Below are 26,993 nucleotides of genomic sequence, written 5' to 3'. Positions count from 1 at the left end.
TCTGTAAAGGTAAAGGAATGGATGCAAATAATGTTGTGTGTACTGTGTTGTGTTGTTCGTAGTGTTCCCCTTTTTAGCACTGTATTTGAGATTATTTTGTACACAAGGTAAAATGCTTTAACCCCTTCACGCTCCGTGGCGGATATATCCGCCACGGAGCGCAGTGACTTAGCGCTCAGTGGCAGATATATCCGCCACGGCGCTTATGCCGGCTCGGCTCTGGATCAGAGCCGAACTGGCATCGGGAAACACGGGGTGCCGGCTGTAACTAATAGCCGACACCCCAGTGTAACACCCGCTCCGATCGCGGGTGTGTAACCCGTTAAATGCCGCGGTCAGCACGACCGCGGCATCTAACATGCCTCTGGGGGTCTTTCCCCCACGATTGGCCCCCCTGAACCGTTTTCGGGGGGCACCGATCGCTGCTATGGAAGTGCTGGGGTCCGATCTGGTCCCCAGCACTGCGTGCAGGCACTGCCAGTAAGATGGCGTCTGTGACGTCATCTTACTGGCATAGTGCCAGCCTATGCAAGTGCATAGGCTAACACTGATAATACCCTGCAATACATGATTATTGCAGAGTATTATCATGAACAAGCAATCAGATGATTGCTTGGTCATTTCCCATGGTGGAAAAAGTGAAAAAGTAAAAAAAAAAAATGTTATTCAATAAAAAATAAAGTAATAAATCAATAAAAATGCCCATAAGCCCCATAACATATAAAGAGACATATAACCCCAAAAAAGTCTAAATCATAACAAAAACCCCACATATATAGTATCACCGTGTCCGTAACAACCCGTAGAATACAAGTAAATCATTATTGAACCCGTACGATGAACGCCGTTAAAAAAAACTATTGAAAACCCACCAAAAATTAACATTTTTACCTATTCAATCTTACAAAAAAATCCATCAAAAGTGATAAAAAAAAACATATGTACTCCATAATGATACTGATGCAAAGTACAGCATGTCCCGCAAAAAACAAGCCATCAACCAGCTCCCAAGTCAAAAAAGTAAAAATGTTATGCCACTTGGAAGACGGCAATGCAAAAATGATAGATTTTTCCCACATTACGGTTTTATTTGACAAATTTAGTAAAATGAAAGAAAATATATTCAAGTCTGGTATCCCCGTAATCGTATCGTCCCATAGAATAAAGCTAACATGATTATTAGGCTAAACGGTGAACACGAAAAAAAAAAAAGTCAAAAATCCATTACAGAATTGATGCTTTTCTACTCATACCCTCAAAAACGAGTTCCTAAATTTTCAACATTAGGTGATACCAACCCCAAAATGGCAACACTGGAAAAAGCATCTCATCCCGCAAAAAAAAATGCCAGCAGATGGCCCCAATAACGAAAAAGCGAAAATGTATAGCCTACAAAAGGGACCAAAGAGGAAACTAAAATCCTGGCAACTGCAGGTCCCTCCTTCCATTCTGCGCCTCTCTGTGCGCCCATAAAACAAGTAATAGCCACATGTGGGGGGTCTCTGCACTCGGGATAAATTGCAGAACAAATTGTATGGTGGGTTTTCTATTTTTATCTTTTGGAAATGTGTAAATTTTAGGGCTAAATGAGCATATAACCGGAACAATTTGACCAATCTAAATTTCACCTCCATTTTGATTCAATTACTATGAAGATCTCAAGGGGTTAACAATTATCCTAAAAGCTGTTTCTGATAGTTTGAGGGGTGCAGATTTGAAAATGGGTTGATTATATACGGGGGTTTTGATACTAAATATGTAACATTTCATTCAAAACTGTATTTATCCGCAAAAGAGTAAATTCTGAAAATGCGGAAAATCACTATTCGATTTGTAAGCCGAGCGACATCAAAATTTATTATCCAGACATTTCAAAAATTATGAAAATGTAAAGTAGACACATGGGAAATGTTATGCAGCAACTTATTTAGGTGGTAAATCTATCTACCTGAAAATGTAATGATTTTGAATTTCAAAAAAGTGAGGTGCGGCTGAGACAGAGCAATACTGATCCTTTAGTGCTCTGGGGTGAGGGATGGGGGGCATGACACATAGTCTGGTTATGTGCTGAAGGTCAGCTGAAGATTGAAATGGCTGAAGGAGGGTCGATCCCCAGCAATTAAGCCACTTAGCTGTCTCTGGAAGGTTTAAGCTTTTTGCTAACTTTTCTCCTGGTCCTGTCATCCAGTTGGAGGAGAGTAGCGAACAAATCAACCAAATATGTGTGTAGGAACCTGCATGTGTTTTGTATCTCCAGCACTTCTTAGAATCTATAAGTTCAAGATTATGCTTATGAATTTGGAAGTTTTTTATCACTTGCTCAGAAGCTTGTAGTGGTTTATTTGCAGACAGCCACTGGTGGTGTCACCATGTCCACCCTGGAGGATTGTTTGGGCTTCATGTTCAAATACAGTGATGGAGAGTGCTTTTTCCCATGAGATCACAAAGGATATTTTGGTGGTAAAGTGGGCAATAATAAAAGAATGGTAGAAGGTGGAAATATTTCTAAATGGGGTGGGAGGACCACACCATTTTTCAGAACATATATTCTCTATTCTAATTAGGTTCTGATAGGTAGAGCAGAGATGTTGGATATGTGTCCAGCATATTGAAAACAAGCAAAACTGTGTACCAGCAACAGCAATACATTAATGATAAAAGGTACAGGCGGTCCCCTACTTAAGGACACCCGACTTACAGACAACCCATAGTTACAGACAGACCCCTCTGACCTCTGGTGAAGCTTTCTGAATGCTTTACTATAGTCCCAGACTGCAGTGATCAGCTGTAAGCTGCCTGTAATGAAGCTTTATTGATAATCCTTGGTCCCATTACAGCAAAAAATGTTTAAACCCCAATTGTCACTGGGGCCAAAATTCTTTTTGTCTGGTTCTACAATTATAAAATATACAGTTTCGACTTACATACAAATTCAACTTAAGAACAAACCTCCAGACCCTATCTTGTACGTAACCCGGGGACTGCCTGTATATACTTTATTGATAATTATAATAGTATAGCACATATATACCAATAATTTTAAGCTGTAAATGTAAAGGAAATATAGACAACAAATATACATATTTCATTTCAATTGCTTATAGAAGGATAATTAATGTTAATTATGTTATATAATGTTATATATAATGTAATAGATTTTCCCCATTAAGTGTTAGAAATGACAGGTGCAAAATTGGTGAAATAATTACACAAGAGAGTTCCATGATGTATGGTGGTATCAGCATGCTACTAATGTTAATTGTGTTCTTTTTCGGCCAGACTTTTATCTTATTTGAGAATATATTATTTCTTGGTCAATGACCTGGCCCTTTTATTTGTTCAGCATTTGTTCATATGAAGAAACGTCAGATATTTTGGTCAAACCATGCTCCTGTCCTTCTCTCACTATCAGAAAACTGTGTCCCCCACACTAAACAATTGGGGTCATTAAATGTCTCTTTGTTGAAAGATAAAGTAACCCCAGATTTAAATACAAGAAGTATAATAGAATATTTTAAAGTTAATGACAACAAGGAGGTAACAGATTAATCAGTTTGGTCAACCCATATAATGTATATAAGAGAGGTGTTTCAACAGATAGGGACACATTTATTTACCCGGTCTGCGGAGTTCACAGAAAGTGCATTGTCCGACGATAATGCACTGTGCCGGAATTCACTAAGATTGTGCGCCTGATATCCTGTATGTTTCGCTTCCCCGCTCAGGTCCAACAGAGTTCACCTTCTTCTTCCTGGTGTATGTAAGTGCATGTCTGGCGACACAATTTGAAAGTTAAATCCCACGATCAATTGGATCCTCTGACGGCAGTCCCCCTATTTATGTCACTTGAAAACCAGCGCAACTGCGCCAAAAAACGAACGCGTGCGACACAGTCCCAGCGCAGACACCTGTTAAATACCTGTCAAGGCTGCACAAATCCCGAAAATGGTGAACAGTCCGTCCAAAGTGTGATCCGCAACCCTTAGTAAATAAGGACCATAGTGTTAAGGGTCAGGAAATATAGGGAAAAGAAAGAAAGATTGCTGGAGGAAATCACAATATTGGAAAATTGAATATGACAAAACCTATAATAGACAGAGGGAAACAATTGATAAAAGCAGGAGCAATATAGCAGCTGAAAATAAAATCACTGGCCCACATTTAATAAAGAATGTATAGTGTGCAGGTTGCACCAGATTCAGGATTTCTGGTGTATATTCTTCATGAATCAAGTGATCCCTGCAGTGCTCCGACAGAGTGCACCTTTTTTTGGTGCACCTTTAACATAGGGCTTCCAGCCCAATTCTGTCGGACATGATAAATGTGGTGCACAGTCCGACTGAGCACCGGAACACCAATTTCATTGCAGAAAGTTTGTGACAGGACCAGCCTGTAACAAGCTGAGCAGCATGCACAACAATGCTCAGTGTGTTACATAATACAGTGTAATACATCTGTATTACACTGTGTTATAGAAATTAGTGCTTGAAGAAGCATCAGAGCATTGCTTGTTGAAGCCAACCATTAAAAATAAAAAAGAAAACATTTTTTAATAAAAAGAATTAAAGTGAAAGACCTAAAAGACTTAAAGACCTAAAGTACAAAAGCACAAAATCATGAAAAAAACCTACATATTTGGTATTGCCGCGTCTGTAACAATCTGCATAATAAATGAGTAACATTATTGGATCCAATCGGTGAACGCTGTAAAAACTAAACCTGAAAAACTTGCCAACAATGTAAATTTTTCATAAAATCCGTTCATAAAAATGTTCCAAAAGGTGATAAAAAAAAAGTTATGTGTGCCAAAAAGGTACCCCTAAAAGTCCAACTCAATATGTAAAAAATAAGCCCTAAACCAGCTCAGGGAACCAAAAAATATAAAAGTTATGTCTCCGAAAACATGGCGATATGAAAATAAATGAGATTTTCTCTATAATAGTTTTTCTTCAGTAAAATTGTAAAAATATATAAAAAAATTATATAAATTTATATATAAATCACCATAGTTAAAGTGATCCATAGAATAAAGATAATATGTTATTTTATAGTACGGTGTACAGCCCCAAAAAAATACAAGAAGAAAGGAAACCAGAATTTACGATTTTCTTTCCCTACATACAGTCATGGCCAAAAGTTTTGAGAATGACACAAATTTTATATTTTCTCATGATCTGTTGCCCTCTGGGTTTTATGTGTGTTTGTCAGATTTTTTTGTCACATAAGTCCTTATATTTCCAAATTAGCAAAAAAATAAAGATTGTATAGCCAATAAAAAGGGACACTGCATAATCTGTTCAGAATGTCGCAGCTTCCCTTCAATGCCCTGGCATGTGCCCATACAACAGGTTACCACCACATATAGGGTATTGTCGTACAAAGTTTGTGGAGTGTTTTGGTATTTTATCCACTGAAAATTTTTACATTTTTTTGAAAAACACATTCATTTAGCTAAAAAAAATTAAAAATTCTAAATTGTATACCTTTTTGTTTTATCCCATGTAAAACAATTAAAGGGTTAACAAACTGCATGAAAGTTGTTTTACATACATTAGGTGATGTAATTTCTATAATGGGGAAATTTGGGGGGTTTTACTTTTATTACGGCCTCTTAAAGTGGCTTGAAACCTGAGCAGGTCCCTCAAAAGCATGATTTTGTGTTTTTTATGAAAATGGGAAAAATCGCACCGAAAGTTCAAAGCCTCATAACATCTTACGAAAATGAGAGGATGAAATAAAACATAAAGTGGACATTCGGTTAATGTTAGTTACAACGTTTTTTTTGCTGTTAGGACTATGTATGGAAAAAGTAGAACATTTTGAATTTCAAAAATCGAGAATTTTTCCAAATTTTCACCAAATATCATTTTTTTTCCTAAATAAATGCAAAACATACCACCAAAAGTTTTCAACTAACATGAAGTACAAAGTGTCATGAGAAAACTATTTCAAAATCACTTGGATATGTTAAAGCGTTCCAAATTAATAACCACTTCTGACACAGGGCAGATTTGAAAATATGGGCCGTGTCAGGAAGGTGAAAAGTGGCTTTGGCGTTAAGAGGTTAATCCATTAGTATTGCAGTATATTACAATAAACAAGTGATTAAATGATCACTTGTTTATGTCCAACCCACATAATAAAAAGTAAAGAAAACTGTTTTACTGGGGTTTTTTTAAAAATGTAAATAAAAAAATTATTCAAAAAAATAAAAGTCTTGAAATTAAAAAAAAACTAAATTAAACTCGGTAATCTATGACTGATATCCCAGAGTAACACCTGCAATTGGAGTGGGCTCTGATCACTGCATTCTACCTGTTAAATGCGCGGTCACGACATTTAACTTGCCTTTGGGGGGTCTTTCCCCCACGATCGTCCCCTGCGCATTCATCGGGGGCAACAATCATTGCTATGGCAGCCCAGGGCTGCCTGAAGGCAGTGCCTTTAAGGTGGCATCTATGATGTCATCTTAAAGGCACAATGTCGTTCTATGCATGTGCTTAGGTTGACACTGCTAATACCCTGCAATGCATCAGTATTGCAGGGTATTATCATGAACAAGCAATCAGATGATTGCTTGTTCATGTCCCATGGTGGAATTTTTACCCATTCAATCCCACAAAAAAATGCTATAAAAAGTAATCAAAAAACATATGTACTCCAGAATGATACTGTTGCAAAGTAGAACATGTCTCGAAAAAAACAAGCGATGCAAAATTTATAGATTTTTCCCCACATTAGGGTTTTATTTGGCAAATTTAGTAAAACATAAAAAAAGATATTCAAGTATGGTATCCGCGTAATAGTATCGACCCATAGAATAAAGATAACATGAGTATTAGGCTGTATGATGAACACCAAAAAAAGTAAAAAATCCATTACAGAATTGATGCTTTTCTACTCCTGACCTCAAAAAAAAGTTCATAAATTTTCAACAATAGGAGATACCAACCCCAAAATAGTATTACTGGAAAAAGCATCTAAAAAAAATGCCGTCACATTGCCCCAACACCAAAAAAGCTAAAACTTTATAGCCACGTGTGGGAAGCCTCTGTACTCTGGAGAAATTGCAGAACAAATTGTATGGTGGGGTTTTTCTTTTTATCTTTTGGAAACGTGTAACGGGCTAAATGAACGTAAAACTGACAAAATTTGACCATCCTAAATTTCCCCTCCATTTTTATTCAATTACTATGTAGATCTCAAGGGGTTAACCATCTTCCTAAAAGCTGTTTCTGATAGTTAGAGGGGTGGAGATTTTAAAATGGGTTGATTATGTAGGGCGGTTTTAATGATAAATATTTAAAATTTCATTCAAAACAGTATTTTTCACCAGAATAGTAAATTTTGAAAATACAGAAAATTGACATATGATTTGTAAGCCGTGCAACATCAAAATAAATTATCCAGACATTTAAAAAATTATGAAAATGTAGACATCTTGGAAATGTTATTCAGCAACTTATTTAGGTGGTAAAACTATCTGCCTGAAAACGTGATGATTTAGAAATGCAAAAATGGCAAATTTTTTAGAAAATACATAATTTTTTCTTTTTTTTTGTAAATAAACACAAAACTTGTCAGCCAATATTTATTCCAAAAATGAAGTACAACATGGGGGGAAAAAGAATTGTAGAATCGCTTTGATGAGTAACTATGTTCAAAAGTTATAACCATATAAAGCAGGGGCACTCAAACTCGCGGCCCGCGGGCCAACTGTGGCCCGCGGGACAATATTTTGCGGCCCCCACCTGGAAAAGCACCGCCCGCCGTGTATTCACGGCGGCGGTCAGGTCACGCTGCATGGAGAGGGCTCACGGGCTGAGCCCTCTCCATAGCCGGTAAGTCTTTGCTGCATATTGCAGCAAAGGCTTACCGGTAACACCCGCGATCAGTGCTAGCACCGATCGCGGGTGTTTGCACAGCGATAGCTGCCGGCAAAGCTGCCAGCAGCCTCAAAAAGATAGCGGCGCATGGGTGCCGCCATCTTACCTGGGATCGCCGCTCCCCGTGACGTCATCGGGGGGCGGCGATCCGTCTCCATGGTAGCCTCGGGTCTTCCGAAGACCCGAGGCTATTTCGTTTTAACCCCTTCATTACAATGTGCTGATAGCACATTGTAATGAATGAGGAGGAAAATCCCCATATATTGCCATACTGTAGTATGGCAGTATATGATAGGATCGATCAGACAACCTAGGGTTAAAGTACCCTAGGGAGTCTGAAAAATAGTATAAATAAAAATACAAAAAAGTTTAAAAAAAAAAAATTATAATAAAAAAACCTAAAATTTCAAATCACCCCCCTTTCCCTAGAACTGACATAAATATAAATAAACAGTAAAAATCATAAACACATCAGGTATCGACGTGTCCGAAAATGCCCGATCTATCAAAATATGATAATGGTTTTTCAATGCTTTTAACCCCGTAACGGAAAATAGCGCCCAAAGTCGAAAATGCCACTTTTTTGCCATTTTGAAAAATATAAAAAATCTATAAAAAGTGATCAAAAGGTCGTACAGTCCTAAAAATGATATCATTGAAAATATTATCAAATTTCGCAAAAAATGACACCACCCACAGCTCCGTACACTAAAGTATGAAAAAGTTATTAGCGCCAGAAGTTGGCAAAATCAAAAAAATAATTTTAGTACAGGAGGTTTTAATTTTTGTAAAAAACATTATAAACCTATAACAAATTTGGTATCCCCTTAATCGTACCGACCCAAAGAATAAAGTAGACAAGTCATTTGGAGCGCTCAGTGAAAGATGCAATATCCAAGCCCACAAGAAAATGGCGCAAATGCGTTTTTTCACCATTTTCATTGCATTTGGAATTTTTTTCCCGCTTCCAAGTACATGGCATGGAATATTAAATACCATCACTATGAAGTGCAATTTGTTACGCAGAAAACAAGCCGTCACACAGCTCTTTACGTGTAAAAATAAAAAAGTTATAGATTTTTGAAGGTGGGGAGTGAAAAATGGACATGAAAAAACAGGAAAGGGCCCGTAACCGGTTAATCCCCTTCCCTCCGGTACTTGAAGAAGATGAAGTCGCCGCTCTGAACGCACTTGGTGCAGGTCAGAGCGGCGACTTCATCTTCTTCGATGGGAGGGACACGGGGAGACAAGTACCGGGGGGGAGGGGGGGTGGAGTGTCCCTGACTGGGCTCAGTGCGGTAGGAGCTTGGGACCCCTCGGTGCACAGGACCGTTCATAGAGAAAACACGTCTCCCAGCTTGGGGCTTTCCTTGCACTGGGAGACGCCATGACATTTGAATCTGAATAATGATATTTTGTAAGTGCATTTTGTGTGGAAAACTTGATGCGGCCCAGCCTTACCCAGAATCTACCTCCAGCGGCCCCCAGGTAAATTGAGTTTGAGACCCCTGATATAAAGCAACCCATGTCAGAATACAAAAATGGGGCTGAGCCTTCAACTATAAAATGACCTTAAGGGGTCAAGTACCTGATGTCCAACATCTACATTCACCGGCCACTTTATTAGGTACACCATGTTAGTAACGGGTTGGACCCCCTTTTGCCTTCAGAACTGCCTCAATTCTTCGTGGCATAGATTCAACAAGGTGCTGGAAGCATTCCTCAGAGATTTTGGTCCATATTGACATGATGGCATCACACAGTTGCCGCAGATTTGTCGGCTGCACATCCATGATGCGAATCTCCTGTTCCAACACATCCCAAAGATGTTCTATTGGATTGAGATCTGGTGACTGTGGAGGCCATTTTAGTACAGTGAACTCATTGTCATGTTCAAGAAACCAGTCTGAGATGATTCCAGCTTTATGACATGGCGCATTATCCTGCTGAAAGTAGCTATCAGATGTTGGGTACATTGTGGTCATAAAGGGATGGACATGGTCAGCAACAATACTCAGGTAGGCTGTGGTGTTGCAACGATGCTCAATTGGTACCAAGGGGCCCAAAGAGTGCCAAGAAAATATTCCCCACACCATGACACCACCACCACCAGCCTGAACCGTTGATACAAGGCAGGATGGATCCATGCTTTCATGTTATTGATGCCAAATTCTGACCCTACCATCCAAATGTCGCAGCAGATATCGAGACTCATCACACCAGGCAACGTTTTTCCAATCTTCTATTGTCCAATTTCGCTTGTGCAAATTGTAGCCTCAGTTTCCTGTTCTTAGCTGAAAGGAGTGGCACCCGGTGTGGTCTTCTGCTGCTGTAGCCCATCTGCCTCAAAGTTCGACGTACTGTGCGTTCAGAGATGCTCTTCTGCCTACCTTGGTTGTAACTGGTGGCGATTTGAGTCACTATTGCCTTTCTATCAGCTCAAACAGTCTGCCCATTCTCCTCTGACCTCTGGCATCAACAAGGCATTTCCGCCCACAGAACTGCCGCTCACTGGATGTTTTTTCTGTTTCGGACCATTCTCTGTAAACCCTAGAGATGGTTGTGCGTAAAAATAGTAGATCAGCAGTTTCTGAAATACTCAGACCAGCCCTTCTGGCACCAACAACCATGCCACGTTCAAAGGCACTCAAATCACCTTTCTTCCCCATACTGATGCTCAGTTTGAACTGCAGGAGATTGTCTTGACCATGTCTACATGCCTAAATGCACTGAGTTGCCGCCATGTGATTGGCTGATTAGAAATTAAGTGATAACGAGCACTTACCGGCCATGTGATTGGCTGATTAGAAATTAAGTGATAACGAGCACTTACACTCACCGGCCACTTTATTAGGTACACTTGTCCAACTGCTCGTTAACACTTAATTTCTATGTGTATCTATGTGCACACCTTATTTCACATAATTTGGATTATTTATTTCAATTTTGTATGTACTTTGTGTGATCACAGAAAAGTATCATGTTACCAGAAATAGAGGCTGTATTAGTGATACTTCCAGATTTCCGTTTGTCACGTTGTTTAGACTTTGTTTATATGCAGACACTGCTATTACCTGACAGATGGCTGATAACTCTCAATAGAGCCACAACACGTGTGTTTTCATCTGTATTTTACACATGAATTTAATAATATTTGTCAGTACCTGATGGTGTTTGATTTAACCCCTTCACGTCCAGTCAACATAAATATACATTAGCTTGTACTATGCCAGTTTGCAGAGATGCCATATGTTTATGGTCCTTCTTCCACTAATGATCCTTAGGTCACTGGTAGGAAAGGGGGAAATCTAATGTAAGAAATATAAAAGCGAGACACTCTCTAAGGCAGGGGTCTCAAACTCAATTTACCTGGGGGCCGCTGGAGGTAGATTCTGGGTAAGGCTGGGCCGCATCGTTTTCCACACAAAATGCACTTACAAAATATCATTATTCAGATTCAAATGTCATGGCGTCTCCCAGTGCAAGGAAAGCCCCAAGCTGGGAGACGTGTTTTCTCTATGAACGGTCCTGTGCACCGAGGGGTCCCAAGCTCCTACCGCACTGAGCCCAGTCAGGGACACTCCACCCCCCCTCCCCCCCGGTACTTGTCTCCCCGTGTCCCTCCCATCGAAGAAGATGAAGTCGCCGCTCTGACCTGCACCAAGTGCGTTCAGAGCGGCGACTTCATCTTCTTCAAGTACCGGAGGGAAGGGGATTAACCGGTTACGGGCCCTTTCCTGTTTTTTCATGTCCATTTTTCACTCCCCACCTTCAAAAATCTATAACTTTTTTATTTTTACACGTAAAGAGCTGTGTGACGGCTTGTTTTCTGCGTAACAAATTGCACTTCATAGTGATGGTATTTAATATTCCATGCCATGTACTTGGAAGCGGGAAAAAAATTCCAAATGCAATGAAAATGGTGAAAAAACGCATTTGCGCCATTTTCTTGTGGGCTTGGATATTGCATCTTTCACTGAGCGCTCCAAATGACTTGTCTACTTTATTCTTTGGGTCGGTACGATTAAGGGGATACCAAATTTGTTATAGGTTTATAATGTTTTTTACAAAAATTAAAACCTCCTGTACTAAAATTATTTTTTTGATTTTGCCAACTTCTGGCGCTAATAACTTTTTCATACTTTAGTGTACGGAGCTGTGGGTGGTGTCATTTTTTGCGAAATTTGATAATATTTTCAATGATATCATTTTTAGGACTGTACGACCTTTTGATCACTTTTTATAGATTTTTTATATTTTTCAAAATGGCAAAAAAGTGGCATTTTCGACTTTGGGCGCTATTTTCCGTTACGGGGTTAAAAGCATTGAAAAACCATTATCATATTTTGATAGATCGGGCATTTTCGGACACGTCGATACCTGATGTGTTTATGATTTTTACTGTTTATTTATATTTATGTCAGTTCTAGGGAAAGGGGGGTGATTTGAAATTTTAGGTTTTTTTATTATAATTTTTTTTTTTTAAACTTTTTTGTATTTTTATTTATACTATTTTTCAGACTCCCTAGGGTACTTTAACCCTAGGTTGTCTGATCGATCCTATCATATACTGCCATACTACAGTATGGCAATATATGGGGATTTTCCTCCTCATTCATTACAATGTGCTATCAGCACATTGTAATGAAGGGGTTAAAACGAAATAGCCTCGGGTCTTCGGAAGACCCGAGGCTACCATGGAGATGGATCGCCGCCCCCCGATGACGTCACGGGGAGCGGCGATCCCAGGTAAGATGGCGGCACCCATGCGCCGCTATCTTTTTGAGGCTGCTGGCAGCTTTGCCGGCAGCTATCGCTGTGCAAACACCCGCGATCGGTGCTAGCACTGATCGCGGGTGTTACCGGTAAGCCTTTGCTGCAATATGCAGCAAAGACTTACCGGCTATGGAGAGGGCTCAGCCCGTGAGCCCTCTCCATGCAGCGTGACCCGACTGCCGCCGTGAATACACGGCGGGCGGTGCTTTTCCAGGTGGGGGCCGCAAAATATTGTCCCGCGGGCCGCGAGTTTGAGACCCCTGCTCTAAGGTGTATTTACAGTTGTTGCTTAAGAGGCAACACAGGAGGTCCTTGTGACCCGTTAAAATTTAACTTTTACTTCGATATTCCTTAAAAAAGGATCACGATATAATCATATATATGAGCCTTGACATAAAGAAACACATTAAAAGAATATGGCGGATGTGGAGAAAATCTCAATTGATATAGTATAATAGTACGAAAGGCTGGTGGAGCAGTGTGACTCGCTAAGGGGTGCTACTATACCGATATACTATCGGGATGGACAGTTGTGAAGTGATCGCTGAGAGCAGCTGTATACCTTTCTGCGGTGGTGTGTGCCAAATTGTCTCTATAGGATATACATTTCAGCCCCGATACCCCCTGAGGACGCAATGTCAATGGCGAAACATGTCGGGGGGGCTGTTTGAGCCTAATTTTAATTGATGGCGATTCATTTGGAGACTCATTTAGGACTTAGGGTCGTGCTGCAGAGACCATTAGTCCAGTAATATATGCCAACGACTACCAATGTATGAATGTGTTGTGTGGATGGTGTGATTTAGCTTAAAATCAAGTATGCTATTGCTTGTGGTGTGTAAATATACTAGTCCCCAGAGGTGAATAGGTATATCCTATAGAGACAATTTGGCACACACCACCGCAGAAAGGTATACAGCTGCTCTCAGCGATCACTTCACAACTGTCCATCCCGATATCGGTATAGTAGCACCCCTTAGCGAGTCACACTGCTCCACCAGCCTTTCGTACTAGTATACTATATCAATTGAGATTTTCTCCACATCCGCCATATTCTTTTAATGTGTTTCTTTATGTCAAGGCTCATATATATGATTATATCGTGATCCTTTTTTAAGGAATATCGAAGTAAAAGTTAAATTTTAACGGGTCACAAGGACCTCCTGTGTTGCCTCTTAAGCAACAACTGTAAATATATGAATTAAGTCTAAAGGTCCGACCATAAAGTGGTCCTAGGACTATCTAAAACTACAATTTTACTCTCTAAGGTGGACTCATATGTTTTTAGCTTGGATCTACCTTAGATGCTTCTGGGTTCAAGATTGTATAGGCTGCCCAGCAGTCAGATGTCCATGTGCTCGAGAAAAATCTTGATTGGTTCAGTATTTCTTATAACAGGAGAAAGGACTGGAAAGGTATGTATCAAAGGTAAGTAGGGTTGTATCAAGAGAATTTATTTAAACCCCTTATCACCAACGCTTTTTTTCAGCTCAAAGACCAGACTCGTTTTTTCGAATCTGACATGTCTCATGATAATTGGTTATAATTTCAGAATGCTTTCAGATATGCCAGTGATTTTGAGATTGTTTTCTCGAGACACATTGTACTTCATGATAATGGTAAAAGTGATAAGTTTTGCATTTGATTCTGGAAAAAAAAATTAAAATTTGCCAAAATTTCGGAAAAAATTTCATTTTCAAAGTTTGAAATGTTCTGCATTCCAGACAGGTTGCAAAACTACCCCAAAAGCTAGATAATTAACATTTCCGGAATGCCTGCCTTATGTTAGAATGACATTTAATCCGTCCTCTGCTTTTTCTAGGATGTTATGAGCCTTAGAACTTTAGGTGCGATTTTTCTAATTTTCATGAAAATAGCCAAAGCTCACATTTTGAGGGACAACTCAGCTTCCAAGTGGTTTGAAAGGCCTAAATTATAGTAAAACCCCATAAATGACACAATATAAACTGCACCCCTCAACGATATAGAAACTTTTGACTTTTTTGGAACATTCATTTAGGCCAAAAATGACACTTTCATTATGACTAAAATGATGAAATGCTCTGCAAAGTCTGATGCCCAATTATTCCTGAGTGTATCGATTTCCCATGTGTGGTGGTAACCTGCTGTATGGGCAGACAGCCGGGCATAAGATCAAAGCAGCGCCATTTAGAGCAGATTTGTATTGTCACATTGTACAGGCTATAAAATTTTAATTATTTTTGGTAATCTGAACATATGATTTATATTATTTGTAAGGTGAGATACAATGTATAGATAATTAATTTTGGGGTTCTATAGCTTATTCATAAGATTTGATTAACTATTTCAAGGGGGATACAACAAAATTATCCATTTTTATTTTGGATGTTTATCACTTCTTTGGGCACATAACTTTTTTTGATGACTTTTTAAAACATATTTTGTGAGGGTATTTGATTCAAAAAGGTGTATTACGGGAAGTTTTTCATGTTTTTTCTTACATCGTTTACTGAGCGGGTTCAATATTGTTTTAGATTTATAGTACAGATTGATACGGATGCAGTGATACCAAATATGTACTTATTTGTGTGTTTTGTGTGTTTTATATACTTCATTTGGTTTTTATAAGTAATTGGGCTGATTAGGGGACTTTTTATTTAATTATTATAAAATGATTTTAACTTTTTTTTAAACTTTTTTTTACATTTTTTACTTATTGTCTTGAACAAGCCTTCATCTGATCACTTGTTCAAGCCTTTACACTGCAATACACATGTATTTCAGTGTACAGAGTAAGTAACGGTGGGGTCACTTACACACCCCGGTCATGCTTGACCGTGGTGTGTAAGGGATTAAACACCCGGGATCTGAGCCAGACACCGCCACTTTCAGTACCCAATGTCCCGAAATCTTCTTCGTAGAAAGGCGTTGCGCCAGAAGAAGTACCCCTAATGACCACTGTAAAATCCCAAAAAGGGTTTAGGGCAATTATGCATTTCTGAGGTGAACTACCCCTTCATCAGATTTAAAATTGCATAGTATTGTAAAGTCAAAAGTGAAATAAATTAAAACGAAATTTGTGGAACAGAGTTTCTGTTAAGTACAAGTTTAAAAACGTTTTTGTATTTATATATAGCTTAAATGGTTTTTTATCCCTGAAGCTGTTAAATAATATTAGTACATACAAAACATATGTGTAAATAAATGGACAAATAGATTATTGAAGTGATTAAAAGTGCAAAAGTAAATAAAAAAAATTATACATCCATTTTTGGGTATAAGCTATTTTAGGGCATTAGGACCAAGACCAAGTACGGGAATGCAGGGGGAGAGGAACGGTGTCCTTCTGGAGGGTGCTGATAGGCTGCCCTTTGGGGTCACTCGATCTCTAAGTAGAGCTTATTTGAAATGCTAGTCGATTCGTGGGGAGTTAGTATGTGTGGCAATCTGGCCAGGGAGGCAGCAGGTCAGGAATAGTTATCAATATTGAACCTAGTATTCCCTGTCTCTGTCTCTCCCTGTACTCACAAAAATAGCTCCCACCCTAACAAGGGCGGTCTCAAGGTGACTCTATTAGCTGAGGTGATCCTAGTCAGCCCTATGTAGTTCCCAACACTTTTCTGGATCCTGGAAGTACCAGGATCTGTCATCAGGGGAACAAACCAATGGGCAATATTCGAGGTTTAGACACAACTGTTCTGATGTGTCTGAGTTTCAAAGACTGGCTAATCACTTGAGGAAAAGATTCCTTGATAAGGATTTTCCTGATGGGATTCTGCGTAGAGCATGCCAGGAAGCCATGACTAGGGATCTATCTCAGCTCCACATCACACAAGAGCCTCCATTACATGATGAAGAGACAGAGAAGGGACCAATTAGAATGATCGCTTCCTACAATAGTGATTCAGTATGGTAAGAGAGATCATCAATAACTATTAATTAATTTTGGAAATGGATCCTGACTTCACATGGGCGAATCGATTCTAAAGATTCTAACTTCGGTTAGAATTTCAGGAAAAATTCGATTAGTCACGAAGCCGAAGTTTATGCTGATTCGCAGGAACAAAGTTGTTTTTTTTCCCCCTTTTTCAGCTAAATGGGCGCAAGAACAATGTGTTACATGGGGCAGAGAACTCTGGGAAGGGGAAAGCAACACCCCCGATGACATCTGCAGACCTATAAGCAGGCTTATGTGGTGTCACACAGCCCTATAAAACCCAGCCATTTTCAATCTCGGCACTTCACACTTCATGTGTCGCCTGTAGCGCCTAGCTGCTGCTACTGTTCTGTGTAGTAACGATTCTTGCTGCAATCCCTGGATGTTCTTTAAGGGGGATCTGTATACCCCAAATAGCAGTTCTATTTAGTGACAAAATCGAATAGGAACAAATCTGTTTGACTTTCATGCATCTGCAGTAGCGATTTCGTTATGCAACTGCTGTAGTGATTTGTTGACCTCTCACCTGGTGTCAGCTGTAGAGTTTCTGTATAACGCACATTGCCATACCTTTTTGGGGCTATAGTTTACAGCCAGATTTACATGTCAAATCCACGTAGTTTATACAGTGATTTTCGCAGAAATTACACTGTTAGTTGTAGGGTATCTGTATAACGCACATTGCCATACCTTTTTGGGGCTATAGTTTACAGCCAGATTTACATGTCACATCCATATAGTTTATACAGTGATTTTCGCAGAACCTACACTATCAGTTGTGGGGCATCTATATAACGCACATTGCCATACCTTTTTGGGGCTATAGTTTACAGCGAGATTTACATGTCAAATCCACATAGTTTATACAGTAATTTTAGCAGAAATTACACTGCCAGTTGTGGGGTATCTGTATAACGCACATCGCCATACCTTTTTGGGGCTATAGTTTACAGCCAGATTTACATGTCTAATGCACGTAGTTTATACAGTGATTTTCGCAGAAATTACGCCAGCAGTCGCCAGCAGTCTTTGAGCGAGGCAATTACAAAGAGACAACTCTATTCCTCCAGCCATCCTAAGGTGCAGAAGCTGACCGTGCAGTCTCTCTCTTTCCAAGTCGTGGACTCTGCACCCTTCAGAGAACTAATGGCTTGTGACAAACCGAGGTGGAGAGTTCCAAGCCGCAATTTTTTTTCCAAAAAGGCACTGCCAGCCCTTCACCATTATTTACTTCAGAAGGTGGGCCAGTCCTTGAGCTTATCAGTTTCTTCCAAGGTGCACGACAGTGCGGACATGTGGAGCTGTAACTATGGTCAGTGCCAGTACATGTCCTTTACAGCCCACTGGGTGAATGTGCTTCCCTCCCGGCCCACAGCGGTGTCACGCAGTTCTACACCTGGTTTGCCTGGGCGAACAAAGTCACACGGGAGGAACTGCTCCGTGTCATGCAACAAGAAATCAATGTGGGGCTTTCTCCGCGACAACTAAAATGGAGGAGGGATGGCCCATGCGACCTGCATGGCGCACATGTTCAATCTGGTAGTCAACAAGTTCCTGAAGTCTTCCACCCATCTGCAAGACATTCTAAAAATGGCGAGAACACTGTGCACGCACTTCAGCCATTCTTACATCGCCAAGCATACCCTCCTCGAGCTGCAGCGTCAGAACGGCCTACCCCAACATAGTCTGATATGCGATGTTTCCACCCATTGGAATTCCAGCCTCCAAAAGTTAGACCGTCTGTATGAACAGAAAAAAGCAATTAATGATTTTTTGATGATGCAAGCGGACCATAATACTCCCCTCTGTAACTTTGATGTCAGCCACTGGCAGCTCATGTGTGACACCTGCCATTTGCTCAGGCCCTTTGAAGAGGCCACATTATTTGTCAGTCGCCAGGACTGCGGGATGAATAATGTCATTCCACTGCTTCATGTCATGGAACTCATGCTGCAAAATCTGTCTGGACTTGGCAATGGAGAAGTGGAGACTACATCTCAGGGCCACATTAGTCCGGTGGGGGCTGAACTGGAGGAGGATGAGGAGGAGGACATTGGAGCAAAAGCAGAGTCTGGTGAAATCGGTGTTTTTTCCACTCAGTTTACAAGAGAGGAGGAGCAGGAGCATCAGGAGGAGGTAAAAGATGAGGCAGATGACCGAGAAGCACCGTGGCAGTATACTGTGGAGATGGAGGCCGGGAGTCCCTCAGAGTCACTTGCGCAGATGGCCCGCAGCATGCTACTTTGCTTAACTAGTGACAGACGAATAGTCAACATCCACCATAGAGATGACTTTTGGCTCTCCACCCTCTTGGACCCTCGCTACCGGGCAGAAATGGGTGACTTTTTTCCAGCTGCTGAGAGTGAGAAACAACTGGCATACTATAGAGAAATACTGTGCACACAGTTGGCCGCTGCCTATGTGCGACATTGTGTATACTCTGTCAGGTCTGACCGGAGGATTACTGGCAGTCATCTCTCGCGTACTATTGCCACAGCTGCTGTGGGGAGATGGGGTGGTGAGGTAGGAGAAGTAGCAGCTCCATCAGCAGCAGCTTAAGTCTGGATTCCTTATTGAGCAACTTCCTTCACCCGCTTAGTGAGGAGGGTAGCCGCCACCAGAAGCAGCAGCAGGACATGGAGCAGATCCTGCACCAGCAGGTGGTGGCCTACTTGGACAGCACTTTACCACCACAGGTAGAGGATCCCATGAACTACTGGGCAGCCAAACTTGATGCGTGGCCGCAACTTGCGGAGTTTGCAGTAGAGAAGCTGTCCTGCCCAGCCAGTAGTGTGGCATCAGAGCGGGTGTTCAGTGCGGCGGGGGCCATCGTTACCCCTAGGAGAACCCTCTTGCCCTCCCGTAATGTGGAGAGACTGACCTTTGTCAAGATGAATTAGGCTTGGATCGGCCAGGATTTCAATTTGCCAATGCCTAATGCATCAGATTAAATCAGCCATGACGCCTCCTCCAAACGTTGAGAAATGAGTCTGGGTTCTAACTACCTGCCTCAGCAAATGTTCTGATGCTGCCACCCGCCTGATGCCACACATCTGCTGCCAGTTGCTCATCTGCCTCCTACCATCTTTACCAGGGACTGGAATTGTCCGCCAACTCATACTATATCATGGTGACACTCTGCAGGCTCCTGCTGCTTCTGCTACTGATGCCACCTTCACACTATATCATATTGACACCCTGAGGGCTCCTGCTGCTGCTGCTACTGATGCCACCTTCACACTATATCATTGTGCCACTCTGCGGGCTACTCCTGCTGCTGCTACTGATGTCACTTTCACATTATATCATTGTGCCACTCTGCGGACTCCTGATGCTACTGATGCCACCAACACACAATATCATTGTGCCACTCTGCGTGCTCCTGCTGCTGCTACTGATGCCACCTTCACACTATATAATTGTGCCACCCTGCGTGCTCCTGCTGCTACAGATGCCACCAACACACTATATCATTGTGCCACTCTGCTGGCTCCTGCTGATGCTGCTACTGGTGCCACCTTCACACTATATCATTGTGCCACCCTGCGGGCTCCTGCTGCTACTGATGCCACCTTCGCACTATATCATTGTGCCACTCTGCGGGCTCCTTCTGCTGCTGCTACTGATGCCACTTTCACACTATATAATTGTACCACCCTGCGTGCTCCTGCTGCTGCCACTACTGATGCCACCTTAAAACTATATCATTGTGCCACTCTGCGGGCTACTCCTGCTGCTGCTACTGATGCCAACTTCACACTATATCTTTGTGCCACTCTGTGGGCTCCTCCTGCTGCTACTGATGCCACCTTCACACTATATCATTGTGCCACTCTGCGGGCTGCTACTGATGCCACCATCAAACTATATCATTGTGCCACTCTGTGGGCTCCTGCTGCTGCAGCTATTGATGTCACTTTCACATTTTATCATTGTGCCACTCTGCGTGCTCCTGCTGCTGCTACTGATGCAAACTTCACACTATATAATTGTGCCACCCTACATGCTTCTGCTGCTACAGATGCCACCAACACACTATATCATTGTGCCACTCTGCGGGCTCCTTCTGCTGCTGCTACTGATGCCACCTTCACACTATATAATTGTACCACCCTGCATGCTCCTGCTGCTGGCACTACGGATGCCACCTTCAAACTATATCATTGTGTCACTCTGCGGGCTATTCCTGCTGCTGCTACTGATGCCAACTTCACACTATATCTTTGTGCCACTCTGTGGGCTCCTCCTGCTGCTACTGATGCCAACTTCACACTTTATCATTGTGCTACTCTGCAGCCTGCTACTGATGCCACCTTCACACTATATCATTGTGCCACTCTGCGGGCTTCTGCTGCTGCTACTGATGCCAACTTCACACTATATAATTGTGCCACCCTGCGTGCTCCTGCTGCTACAGATGCCGCCAACACACTATATCATTGTGCCACTCTGCGGGCTCCTGCTGCTGCTGCTACTGGTGCCACCTTCACACTATATCATTGTGCCACCCTGCGGGCTCCTGCTGCTACTGATGCCACCTTCACACTATATCATTTTGCCACTCTGTGGGCTCCTTCTGCTGCTGCTACTGATGCCACCTTCACACTATATAATTGTGCCACCCTGCGTGCTCCTGCTGCTGCCACTACTGATGCAACCTTAAAACTATATCATTGTGCCACTCTGCGGGCTACTCCTGCTGCTGCTACTGATGCCAACTTCACACTATATCTTTGTGCCACTCTGCGGGCTGCTGCTGATGCCACCTTCACACTATATCATTGTGCCACTCTGCGGGCTCCTGCTGCTACTGGCACCAGCTACACACTATATCATTGTGCCAACCTGCAGGCTCCTGCTGCTGCCGCTACTGATTCCACCTTCACACTATATCATTGTTCCACTCTGCGGGCTCCTGCTGCTACTGATGCCACCTTCACACTATATCATTGTGCCACCTTTCGGGCTCCTGCTGCTGCCACTACTGATGCCACCTTCACACTATATCATTGTGCCACTCTGCGGGCTGCTGCTACTGATGCCACCTCCAGACTCTATCATTGTGCCACCATGCAGGCTCCTGCTGCTACTGATGCCCCCTCCACACTATATAATTGTGCCACCCTACATGCTTCTGCTGCTACAGATGCCACCAACACACTATATCATTGTGCCACTCTGCGGGCTCCTTCTGCTGCTGCTACTGATGCCACCTTCACACTATATAATTGTACCACCCTGCATGCTCCTGCTGCTGGCACTACGGATGCCACCTTCAAACTATATCATTGTGCCACTCTGCGGGCTATTCCTGCTGCTGCTACTGCTGCCAACTTCACACTATATCTTTGTGCCACTCTGTGGGCTCCTCCTGCTGCTACTGATGCCACCTTCACACTTTATCATTGTGCTACTCTGCAGCCTGCTACTGATGCCACCTTCACACTATATCATTGTGCCACCCTGCGGGCTCCTGCTGCTGCCGCTACTGATTCCACCTTCACACTATATCATTGTTCCACTCTGCGGGCTCCTGCTGCTGCTGCTGCTACTGGTGCCACCTTCACACTATATCATTGTGCCTCTCTGCGGGCTCCTGCTGCTACTGATGCCACCTTCACACTATATTATTGTGCCACCTTTCGGGCTCCTTCTGCTGCTGCTACTGATGCCACTTTCACACTATATAATTGTACCACCCTGCGTGCTCCTGCTGCTGCCACTACTGATGCCACCTTAAAACTATATCATTGTGCCACTCTGCGGGCTACTCCTGCTGCTGCTACTGATGCCAACTTCACACTATATCATTGTGCCACTCTGCGGGCTGCTACTGATGCCACCTTCACACTATATCATTGTGCCACTCGGCGGGCTCCTGCTGCTACTGATGCCACCAACACACGATATCATTGTGCCACTCTTTGTGCTCCTGCTGCTGCTACTGATGCCAACTTCACACTATATAATTGTGCCACCCTGCGTGCTCCTGCTGCTACAGATGCCACCTTCACACTATATCATTGTGCCACCCTGCGGGCTCCTGCTGCTACTGATGCCACCTTCACACTATATCATCGTGCCACTCTGCGGGCTCCTTCTGCAACTGATGCCACCTTCACACTGTATAATTGTACCACCCTGCGTGCTCCTGCTGCTGGCACTACGGATGCCACCTTCAAACTATATCATTGTGCCACTCTGCGGGCTACTCCTGCTGCTGCTACTGATGCCAACTTCACACTATATCTTTGTGCAACTCTGTGGGCTCCTCCTGCTGCTACTGATGCCACCTTCACACTATATCATTGTGCCACTCTGCGGGCTGCTACTGATGCCACCTTCACACTATATCATTGTGCAACTCAGTGGGCTCCTGCTGCTGCTGCTACTGATGTCACTTTCACATTTTATCATTGTGCCACTCTGCGTGCTCCTGCTGCTGCTACTGATGCAAACTTCACGCTATATAATTGTGCCACCCTACATGCTTCTGCTGCTACAGATGCCACCAACACACTATATCATTGTGCCACTCTGCGGGCTACTCCTGCTGCTGCTACTGATGCCAACTTCACACTATATCTTTGTGCCACTCTGTGGGCTCCTCCTGCTGCTACTGATGCCACCTTCACACTTTATCATTGTGCTACTCTGCAGCCTGCTACTGATGCCACCTTCACACTATATCATTGTGTCACTCTGCGGGCTCCTGTTGCTGCTACTGATGCCAACTTCACACTATATAATTGTGCCACCCTGCGTGCTCCTGCTGCTACAGATGCCACCTTCACACTATATCATTGTGCCACTCTGCGGGCTACTCCTGCTGCTGCTACTGATGCCAACTTCACACTATATCTTTGTGCAACTCTGTGGGCTCCTCCTGCTGCTACTGATGCCACCTTCACACTATATCATTGTGCCACTCTGCGGGCTGCTACTGATGCCACCTTCACACTATATCATTGTGCAACTCAGTGGGCTCCTGCTGCTGCTGCTACTGATGTCACTTTCACATTTTATCATTGTGCCACTCTGCGTGCTCCTGCTGCTGCTACTGATGCAAACTTCACACTATATAATTGTGCCACCCTACATGCTTCTGCTGCTACAGATGCCACCAACACACTATATCATTGTGCCACTCTGCGGGCTACTCCTGCTGCTGCTACTGATGCCAACTTCACACTATATCTTTGTGCCACTCTGTGGGCTCCTCCTGCTGCTACTGATGCCACCTTCACACTTTATCATTGTGCTACTCTGCAGCCTGCTACTGATGCCACCTTCACACTATATCATTGTGTCACTCTGCGGGCTCCTGTTGCTGCTACTGATGCCAACTTCACACTATATAATTGTGCCACCCTGCGTGCTCCTGCTGCTACAGATGCCACCAACACACTATATCATTGTGCCACTCTGCGGGCTCCTGCTGCTGCTGCTACTGGTGCCACCTTCACACTATATCATTGTGCCACCCTGCGGGCTCCTGCTGCTACTGATGCCACCTTCACACTATATCATTGTGCCACTCTGCGGGCTCCTTCTGCTGCTGCTACTGATGCCACCTTCACACTATATAATTGTGCCACCCTGCGTGCTCCTGCTGCTGCCACTACTGATGCCACCTTAAAACTATATCATTGTGCCACTCTGCGGGCTACTCCTGCTGCTGCTACTGATGCCAACTTCACACTATATCATTGTGCCACTCTGCGGGCTGCTACTGATGCCACCTTCACACTATATCATTGTGCCACTCGGCGGGCTCCTGCTGCTACTGATGCCACCAACACACGATATCATTGTGCCACTCTTTGTGCTCCTGCTGCTGCTACTGATGCCAACTTCACACTATATAATTGTGCCACCCTGCGTGCTCCTGCTGCTACAGATGCCACCTTCACACTATATCATTGTGCCACCCTGCGGGCTCCTGCTGCTACTGATGCCACCTTCACACTATATCATCGTGCCACTCTGCGGGCTCCTTCTGCAACTGATGCCACCTTCACACTGTATAATTGTACCACCCTGCGTGCTCCTGCTGCTGGCACTACGGATGCCACCTTCAAACTATATCATTGTGCCACTCTGCGGGCTACTCCTGCTGCTGCTACTGATGCCAACTTCACACTATATCTTTGTGCAACTCTGTGGGCTCCTCCTGCTGCTACTGATGCCACCTTCACACTATATCATTGTGCCACTCTGCGGGCTGCTACTGATGCCACCTTCACACTATATCATTGTGCAACTCAGTGGGCTCCTGCTGCTGCTGCTACTGATGTCACTTTCACATTTTATCATTGTGCCACTCTGCGTGCTCCTGCTGCTGCTACTGATGCAAACTTCACGCTATATAATTGTGCCACCCTACATGCTTCTGCTGCTACAGATGCCACCAACACACTATATCATTGTGCCACTCTGCGGGCTACTCCTGCTGCTGCTACTGATGCCAACTTCACACTATATCTTTGTGCCACTCTGTGGGCTCCTCCTGCTGCTACTGATGCCACCTTCACACTTTATCATTGTGCTACTCTGCAGCCTGCTACTGATGCCACCTTCACACTATATCATTGTGTCACTCTGCGGGCTCCTGTTGCTGCTACTGATGCCAACTTCACACTATATAATTGTGCCACCCTGCGTGTTCCTGCTGCTACAGATGCCACCTTCACACTATATCATTGTGCCACTCTGCGGGCTACTCCTGCTGCTGCTACTGATGCCAACTTCACACTATATCTTTGTGCAACTCTGTGGGCTCCTCCTGCTGCTACTGATGCCACCTTCACACTATATCATTGTGCCACTCTGCGGGCTGCTACTGATGCCACCTTCACACTATATCATTGTGCAACTCAGTGGGCTCCTGCTGCTGCTGCTACTGATGTCACTTTCACATTTTATCATTGTGCCACTCTGCGTGCTCCTGCTGCTGCTACTGATGCAAACTTCACACTATATAATTGTGCCACCCTACATGCTTCTGCTGCTACAGATGCCACCAACACACTATATCATTGTGCCACTCTGCGGGCTACTCCTGCTGCTGCTACTGATGCCAACTTCACACTATATCTTTGTGCCACTCTGTGGGCTCCTCCTGCTGCTACTGATGCCACCTTCACACTTTATCATTGTGCTACTCTGCAGCCTGCTACTGATGCCACCTTCACACTATATCATTGTGTCACTCTGCGGGCTCCTGTTGCTGCTACTGATGCCAACTTCACACTATATAATTGTGCCACCCTGCGTGCTCCTGCTGCTACAGATGCCACCAACACACTATATCATTGTGCCACTCTGCGGGCTCCTGCTGCTGCTGCTACTGGTGCCACCTTCACACTATATCATTGTGCCACCCTGCGGGCTCCTGCTGCTACTGATGCCACCTTCACACTATATCATTGTGCCACTCTGCGGGCTCCTTCTGCTGCTGCTACTGATGCCACCTTCACACTATATAATTGTGCCACCCTGCGTGCTCCTGCTGCTGCCACTACTGATGCCACCTTAAAACTATATCATTGTGCCACTCTGCGGGCTACTCCTGCTGCTGCTACTGATGCCAACTTCACACTATATCTTTGTGCCACTCTGTGGGCTCCTCTTGCTTCTACTGATGCCACCTTCCCACTATATCATTGTGCCACTCTGCGGGCTGCTGCTGATGCCAACTTCAAACTATATCATTGTGCCACTCTGCGGGCTCCTGCTGCTACTGGCACCAGCTTCACACTATATCATTGTGCCACTCTGCGGGCTCCTGCTGCTGCCGCTACTGATTCCACCTTCACACTATATCATTGTTCCACTCTGCGGGCTCCTGCTGCTGCTGCTGCTACTGGTGCCACCTTCACACTATATCATTGTGCCACTCTGCGGGCTCCTGCTGCTGCTACTGATGCCACCTCCAGACTCTATCATTGTGCCACCATGCAGGCTCCTGCTGCTACTGATGCCACCTCCACACTATATCATTGTGCCACTCTGTGGCCTACCATGTTGCCGCCACCTCCACACCTCTGACCTCATGCTGCTGCTGCTGGTGCCCCTTTTGGAGTTCTTTTTTGTCAAAGGCCTGATATTTTCAGGAAAACTGTAATGTATTATGGATGTGGCGTCTTTAATCTGCAAATTAAAATTCAAAATTTCAACTTCTAATTCATATCAAACTTCGTCATTGTGCCACAATTTGGCCTCCTCTGCTGTTGGCTATATGAGCCCTGCTGCCGCCACCTCCAGACTCTATCATTGTGACACCCTGCGGGCTCCTGCTGCTACTGATGCCACCTCCACACTATATCATTGTGCCACTCTGTGGCCTACCATGTTGCCGCCACCTTTGACCTCATGCAGCTGCTGGTGCCTCCTTTGGAATTCTTTTTTGA

Source organism: Engystomops pustulosus, chromosome 5, assembly GCF_040894005.1.
Source record: "Engystomops pustulosus chromosome 5, aEngPut4.maternal, whole genome shotgun sequence".
Taxonomy (NCBI): domain Eukaryota; kingdom Metazoa; phylum Chordata; class Amphibia; order Anura; family Leptodactylidae; genus Engystomops; species Engystomops pustulosus.
This window is presented reverse-complemented; position numbering follows the sequence as displayed.